Source organism: Ipomoea triloba, chromosome 14 (genome assembly GCF_003576645.1).
Source record: "Ipomoea triloba cultivar NCNSP0323 chromosome 14, ASM357664v1".
In the NCBI taxonomy this organism is placed as follows: domain Eukaryota; kingdom Viridiplantae; phylum Streptophyta; class Magnoliopsida; order Solanales; family Convolvulaceae; genus Ipomoea; species Ipomoea triloba.
Genome location: NC_044929.1, coordinates 17,373,361 through 17,380,534, shown reverse-complemented (window position 1 = coordinate 17,380,534; position 7,174 = coordinate 17,373,361).

Sequence of the window (7,174 nt, the reverse complement as noted above, 5' to 3'; positions counted from 1 at the left end):
TTGTAAGAAGATAATAGATCAGCTAATGAAAGAAGGTCACTATACACCATATTCAGTTCACCCTGGAGGAGACAAACTTTACAAAGATCTGAAACAAAACTTTTGGTGGTCAGGTATGAAGAAGGACGTAGCTGAATTTGTGGCCAAGTGCTTAAACTGCCAGAAGGTTAAAGCGGAGAGGAGTAAACCAAAGGGTTTACTACAATCGTTAGAGATTCCTCAGTGGAAGTGGGACTCTATTTCTATGGATTTTGTGGGAGGATTGCCATTAACAAGGTCAAGGAAAGATAAGATATGGGTAGTAGTGGACAGGCTTACCAAGACAGCAAGGTTTATTGCCATGAAAGAAACTTGGACTATGACTCAATTGGCAAAGGTTTATGTGAACAAGGTGGTTAAGTATCATGGAATACCCAAGGATATTGTTTCTGATAGAGATTCTCGATTCTTGTCACAATTTTGGCAAGCTTTACAAGCAGCTATGGGAACAAAATTGAAACTTAATACTGCTTTTCATCCTATAACTGATGGGCAGACTGAGAGGACTATACAAACCTTGGAAGATATGTTAAGGGCTTGTGTATTGGACTTTCAAGGATCGTGGGATGAACATTTGGATCTAATCGAGTTTTCTTACAATAATAGTTATTATGCAAGTATCCAAATGGCACCGTATGAAGCTTTATATGGACAGAAGTGTAGAAGCCCTCTATGTTGGGAAGATTCGGTTAATTCTGTGACATTAGGACCCGAATATCTTCAAGAAATGACAGAAAAGGTCAAGTTGATTCGAGGAAGGATGAAAGCTGCCCAGGACCGACAAAAGTCTTATGCTGATCGAAGAAGGCAATCAGTTGAATTTCAAGAAGGTGATAAGGTATGGCTGAAAATATCTCCTACAAAAGGAGTAATGCGGTTCGGGAAGAAAGGAAAATTGAATCCAAGATATATTGGACCATATGAAATCCTTGAGAGGATCGGAAAGGTAGCATATCGATTAGCGTTACCTGCGGTGATGGATCGAGTGCACAATGTATTTCATGTGTCTCAATTAAGGAAGTACGTATATGATACATCACATGTACTTCAACCTGAGGATGTGACTTTTGATGAGAACTTATCATATGAAGAAAAACCAGTGAAAATATTGGATACTAAGACCCGGGATACCCGCAGAAAGTCTATAAAGTTGGTGAAAGTGTTATGGTTAAACCATTTGGTGGAAGAAGCCACATGGGAGTTGGAAGACGAAATGAGAACGCGATACCCTGTGTTGTTTGAGCAAGGTAAAAGAGAACCTAAAGCTTAATGATTATTCCAATGACTTTCCTTTTCCCTTCATACTGAATCATTTCTTTCCAAATTGGAACTTCTTTTCCAAAAATTGTAGTTAACCTTAGTTTCGAGGGCGAAACTCTTTTAAGGGGGGTAGAGTGTAATACCCCGAAATATTTTCTACTAAAAGCTCCTAATTAAAAAAAAAAAAAAAAAAAAAAAAAGGGAAGGTTTAAATTTTATTTTATTCTAAGGCATTGGCATGCTCAAGTTATGATTCATAAATATCCAGAATAATTTTTGCTAGTTAGAATAGTTGTCAATAAGCTGCGATCGTACGTACCGGTCACGAACCGTAAAATTTTAGGAGTATGTGTTCTGCCCCGTTTGTCCTAGGAAGTGGGTTATTAGGCACCATACTAATAACCTTGAATTTCCTATTTAATTAAATTAGCCCGTAGCAGTGAAAATTTATTTTGATCGTAGCATCGCTGCATTTCGCGGTGTACCGAACCTAGCCCAATTTTGAGGTTTAGTCTGGGATAAATTTTGGGTTTCGAAAATTATTCTATCTAGATTATTTTCTACCGAGAATTCATCTGTTTTAATCCCGATCAGTCTAGCTAAGATATTTTTTTCAAGACCTAACCATAAGTAAGTGACACTTGTCACAATTTTTACCACATGTCTAGGTGAGACTAGTCAACTAAGTAAGGAGTAGGATTATAAGGCATGATCTTCCCATTTTGTCCCTTTCTTGTGAGTTGTTCTTGATTTTGTGGGTTTTTGTCTTCCTAAACATCCCTTGATTTGAGCTTGTTCATTGTCACACATTGTTTCCCATGTTTGTTAGATAAAATGGAAGATATCACCCCCTTAACTCTTGTGTATGATTTTGTCGTGGTGACATTTGAGTTTGTGAGCTTCTTGAAGACATCTTTGGCCCTCATGGTGCTTGATTAAATTGATGACTTGCTTGGGGACAAGCAAGGCTAAAGTGTGGAAACTTGTGATGAGTGCCAAATATGTCTTATTTCATAGGGTGTTTGAGTGGTCTTTATTGCATTGATTGAGTCATTTTGGGGTGAATTGTGTGCTTAATTACTATATTTTCATATGAGCACTATCATTGGAACACTTGTAAGGCATTTGAGTGGTTTGAAGGTAATTGGAAGCGAAAAAAGAAGGGTAAATGAAGAAGGTGCTGTGTACGAGTACAGGTAAGCTCGTAGACGAGCTCGTACATCAAGAGGTTGAATGGCGTGGACTAGATCATGATCATGGCAATAGTCGAGTAGAATATGAGTGTGGCGGCTCATACACGGCCTCGTACGTGCGACTATTCACAGAGTTTAAATTATTGTTTGGCAGGATTTAGATGGGAGAGCTTAGAGATAGCTTAGAGATACCTAGACACACCTAGCTACATTCATGTTCTTCAATTCTTAGAGAGAAATAGTCTTAGGGCTTGGTATATTGTAGATCTTGAAGGATTTTATCTCCAATTTGTAGATTGATCTCACATTGTGGATTCAAGCTTCGTAACATTTTATCTTTTGTCTTTTAATTTCTAATTTATATCTTCTATATTGCTAGCTTGATTTTAATTGCAATTGTGATTTCATTCTAAGATCATGTGTGGCTAAATATTCTAGGAATTGGAATGGATTACCTTGAGATTATGCATTCTAGATTTGAATTGATGAGATATTGTGTGAAGTTTGACCTAGAAGCTTTTGTTGTGAATGTGTTATGTTTAATTCTAGCTTCATTGATGAGCACAATGAGTGAGGATTGTGAGAGAGTGGAATTAGCAAGAGATTGTGATTCCACGTAGTCTTACTTGTTTGCAATTCCCGTTCTTAATCCGAGAGGGCAAGACCCGGAAGGAGTCGTAGGCTAGTGTTTGATAAAATGTCTTAGACTCCAAATGGCCTAAGAGTCTAGTGGTCCAATTTGGGGTTATCTTTAGTTTATTAAAAAAACAACAACATATTTGCCTCTATTGCTCACAATATTTAAATCTGGATCCAAAAATTAAAATAGTAGTATAACGCCTGAAGCATGCTAACTGTTTTGATATAAAAAAGAACAATTAAGGCATATAATTCAAACTCACTAAAGAAATATATATATATATATATATATATATAAAATAGAAGATGTCATGAAAAGCGAGTTGAGAAAGATAAAATGGGTTTTACGCAAAGACCCAATATTGGTCATAATAAAATGATATCCTTCGATGGGATTATGTTCCGCTATTTAATAAAACTAGCAGTAAATAATATAATTAAGATATGTAGCTAATAAACTCGGTTACCGTATATTTATATGGGTAACTGGTTACTTAAACTTGTTGTAAAAATCTCTGATGGATTCTCTCAAAATGTGATGAATGAAAATCATAACATAAGAAGTGTAGAATCATTAGCTATGATCCTTCTTATAACTTAATATAGTCATTAAATTGATTAAGTGTTTTCTTCCCGAAGATGAAAGTGTGGAAAATGAAAATGCATTATCGTAATTTGTGTATTAGAACATGCATGAAACATGCCTAGAAGTCTATGTATGATTCGAAAACTCAAGTATTGTTTCCTAGAAGGATTCCTATAAATCAATAAGCCTACCTAAATGTATCCTGAATATCTTGTATATCCTTCGCTCTTTCAATATATTAATTACCGTCCAATATCTTGAAGTAGATAATGACTTATTTAAACCTAAAAGGATAATTTAGGACTAGAAGTCCACTACTTTAAAACGTCATTTTAAACACCTTGTTGGGATCGAAAATTCCTCAATCGCATCAAGCCTTGTTTGCGATGAATTGACTAGCAATATTTGATGATTCTCCTAGGAAGAGAAAAAGAAATGACGTTGATTATATCCATTAATATCCTTAAGGTATAAAATACGTTGTGTATTTTTATAACTTTTTAGTAAAATTTTAATATTGGCATTCTGTTTGATCCTTATGATGGCATGCCTTAGATTAGCTATGTATTTTTCTTTATTATAGTATTAACATTTCATAAGTGTTTATATATTGAATATATTATGGTTATTACCTCTAAACCATACAAAGTTTAGAGAATGCTATTAACCAATTCAACGTTTAAACTTTTTTATAAGACTAATGATAATACATGATTTAGTAAGTATTTACTAGATGTGTTGGTTACATGTGTTTTGTCCAGATTTGTTGCATCCCATTATTACGTTGTTATCACTTTACTACTTATAATACTTTTTGTTTTATGAACACCAATAAGAAGTAAGATGAGAATTGCAGCAGTAAGTCTATTGGCAGATATCGTCATTATTACTTCTTGTGATGATTCAATAGACAAGAGTTATCCTACTTGGTACAATTTAAAACATAGATAATTGTGCCAAAATTCCTTTACTCACATAGACTCCAGAAGAGGGGTGAAATATTTGTTCAAGAAGATTATTATCTTTAGGGGGAGCAACAATATTCTGAAATACAAATTGACTCAGTCCATAAGAAAGGTTATAAACACTACTCAAGAAAATCTTGAAGATTGAACCCTGAAGGTTCACGATTGTACTCTTTTTCTCCTTAACTAAGTTTTTCACACGTGGTTTTTTCTTAGTAAGGTTTTTAATGAGGAAACCAATACAAATATATGATTTTACAAATATCATGTACTCTTTTCCTCAGTTAAGTTTTTTTTTCCACGTGGTTTTTCAAGTGAGGTTTTTAACGAGGCATGAATATATTTAAATATGAGTGAATTCCTTTCTTTGTCCTAGAATTATAGTGGCTTGGAAAATTTTTAGTCCTGCATAAAAAATTTGGCCACATTTTAGACACCTTTATTGTGACGAGGACAATTTTGGTCTTCTGTTTGTATTTTCATTAGAAAGTCGTCTGAGAGGGGGGTAATTGAGTCAATTCATCCTATCTCTTTCTTTATATTACATCTATGCGTTTTTTGTTCTTGATTTAAAATTCACGAAGCAAATTTCTTCTCTCTTGTTTTGTTCCCTCATTCAGAATTCACCGGATAGTCGAAGGAGCAATTGTTCGAAGAAATTGGAAAGTAGTTAAATGCAAGGATCTAAAGGAGGAAGCTGTAACTCTTATAGTTCTTCGACTACAAGGATGTGAATGTGGTTAACAAATGGTTTTGAGAACATCTTGGACAAATGAGAACCTTGACAAGAGGTATTGGGAATGTTTAGGATGCAAGGTTAGTTCCAATTTTTTTAAAATTTTTGTAGTGATTATTTCTAAATAATTTTCTTGTGATGGTTTATGCTTAATTTGGATTCGTGGATTTAAATTGGGTTTACTGGGAATTCATTCACCTTTTATTTTTTTAATTTTGCAATTTTCTCAGGATAGATTCGTGGCTTGGTACGATCCTTCAATGTGCCCTAGGTCAAAGAGGATTATACTGGGCCTATTAAAGATAATTAACAAAAATGAAGGAGAAATGGCAAATTTAAAATCCAAGTTGAGAAGATGGGAAGATAGTGCAGTGAAGGATAATTGTAGGAGTAGAAAATGTAGATTCATGGTGATGCTTGTTGTAGTTGCCCTTATTGTACTGTTAATAGGTTATTTTACAATTGTCTTACCCACGAAACCTGAAAGCTTCATGTTCTCACGAAGATGCCTAACACAGAATCTATGTGTGGCATATGGTAGCACATCCTCAAATGAAGGTAGGAGACCTTTCTGTTTGTCTGTAATAGATTATACAAGTTAGAAAACACTATGTAATCACAAATTTGCAATATAAAGAAGTTAGACAAGTTAGTTACCTGAGATAAATGTCAGTTGTTGTTTTGTTTCTCTTGTGATTTCTAGGTCCTTCCTAAGCAACTCTATGAACCAACTTCATGAATCTTTTGTTTCTCCTTCTACAATAGCATAAGCCAAAGGGAATATACTATCACTCCCATCAATCCCCACAATAGTTAACAGGTGTCCTCCAAACTTATTTTTTAAATGGCAACCATCTGCTCCAATTATTTTCCTACAAAACCTGTAGACCTCCTTGTAAAGCATCCCAACATTTGTACATCCTAAGAAATCTAGGTTTTCCTTCATACATCTAATAAGTTAGCTTCACAATGCATGTAGCCCTTGGGTTAGCTTAGTAGCTCCATATCTTGTTGAAAAATTCAATAGCATTTCCTTCAATAACTGTCTTTGCTTTTCTCACAGTCCTATAGGCTTGCTTCTTACTCATCTTCATTCCATCATCAGTGTTCACCTTATCTATAAACTTTGCACTTGTCCAAGTCATGTGGCCTCCAATATCTTTCATCTATCTCTTGGCAAGTCTGTGATACCCCGGATTTAAATCATGCCTTGAACCCCAATAATTCTTCCTACCGTGGGGTTAATTTTATTAATTGGGCCCGGTTCCTTTAAATAAGAATATATTTCCTATTCTAGTTCATCCAATTGTTAAGAAAGCCCAATTCCCTAATTTAACTTTGTAAGGGATACCACTTGGGTCTTTTTCATCCCTTATAATAAATTGAATATTTAATTCGCCCAATCTTTGAAGAATCAAGCCTTATACTAATTGAATTAGTTCTAGATTTGGATATAGCCCATCCCTTATGTGAGAGCCCATATTACATTTAATCACCCTAATATTACATACATAGTGTATGTATAGATTTTGGGTCACACTTGTGTGAGACCGTCTCACGGATCCTTATTCGTGAGACGAGTCGGGTCGGGTCAAGGCACCATGCAAATGTCATACTTATATGCTCAAATATAACACTAATCAAGAATACAATTTTTGTTACTTATTAGAGAAAAAGTAATACATTTTTCATAATAAGTAATGTTGACAAGTGCCCCTTACTTATAAGGGAAAATATAATACTTTTGTGGAAAAAT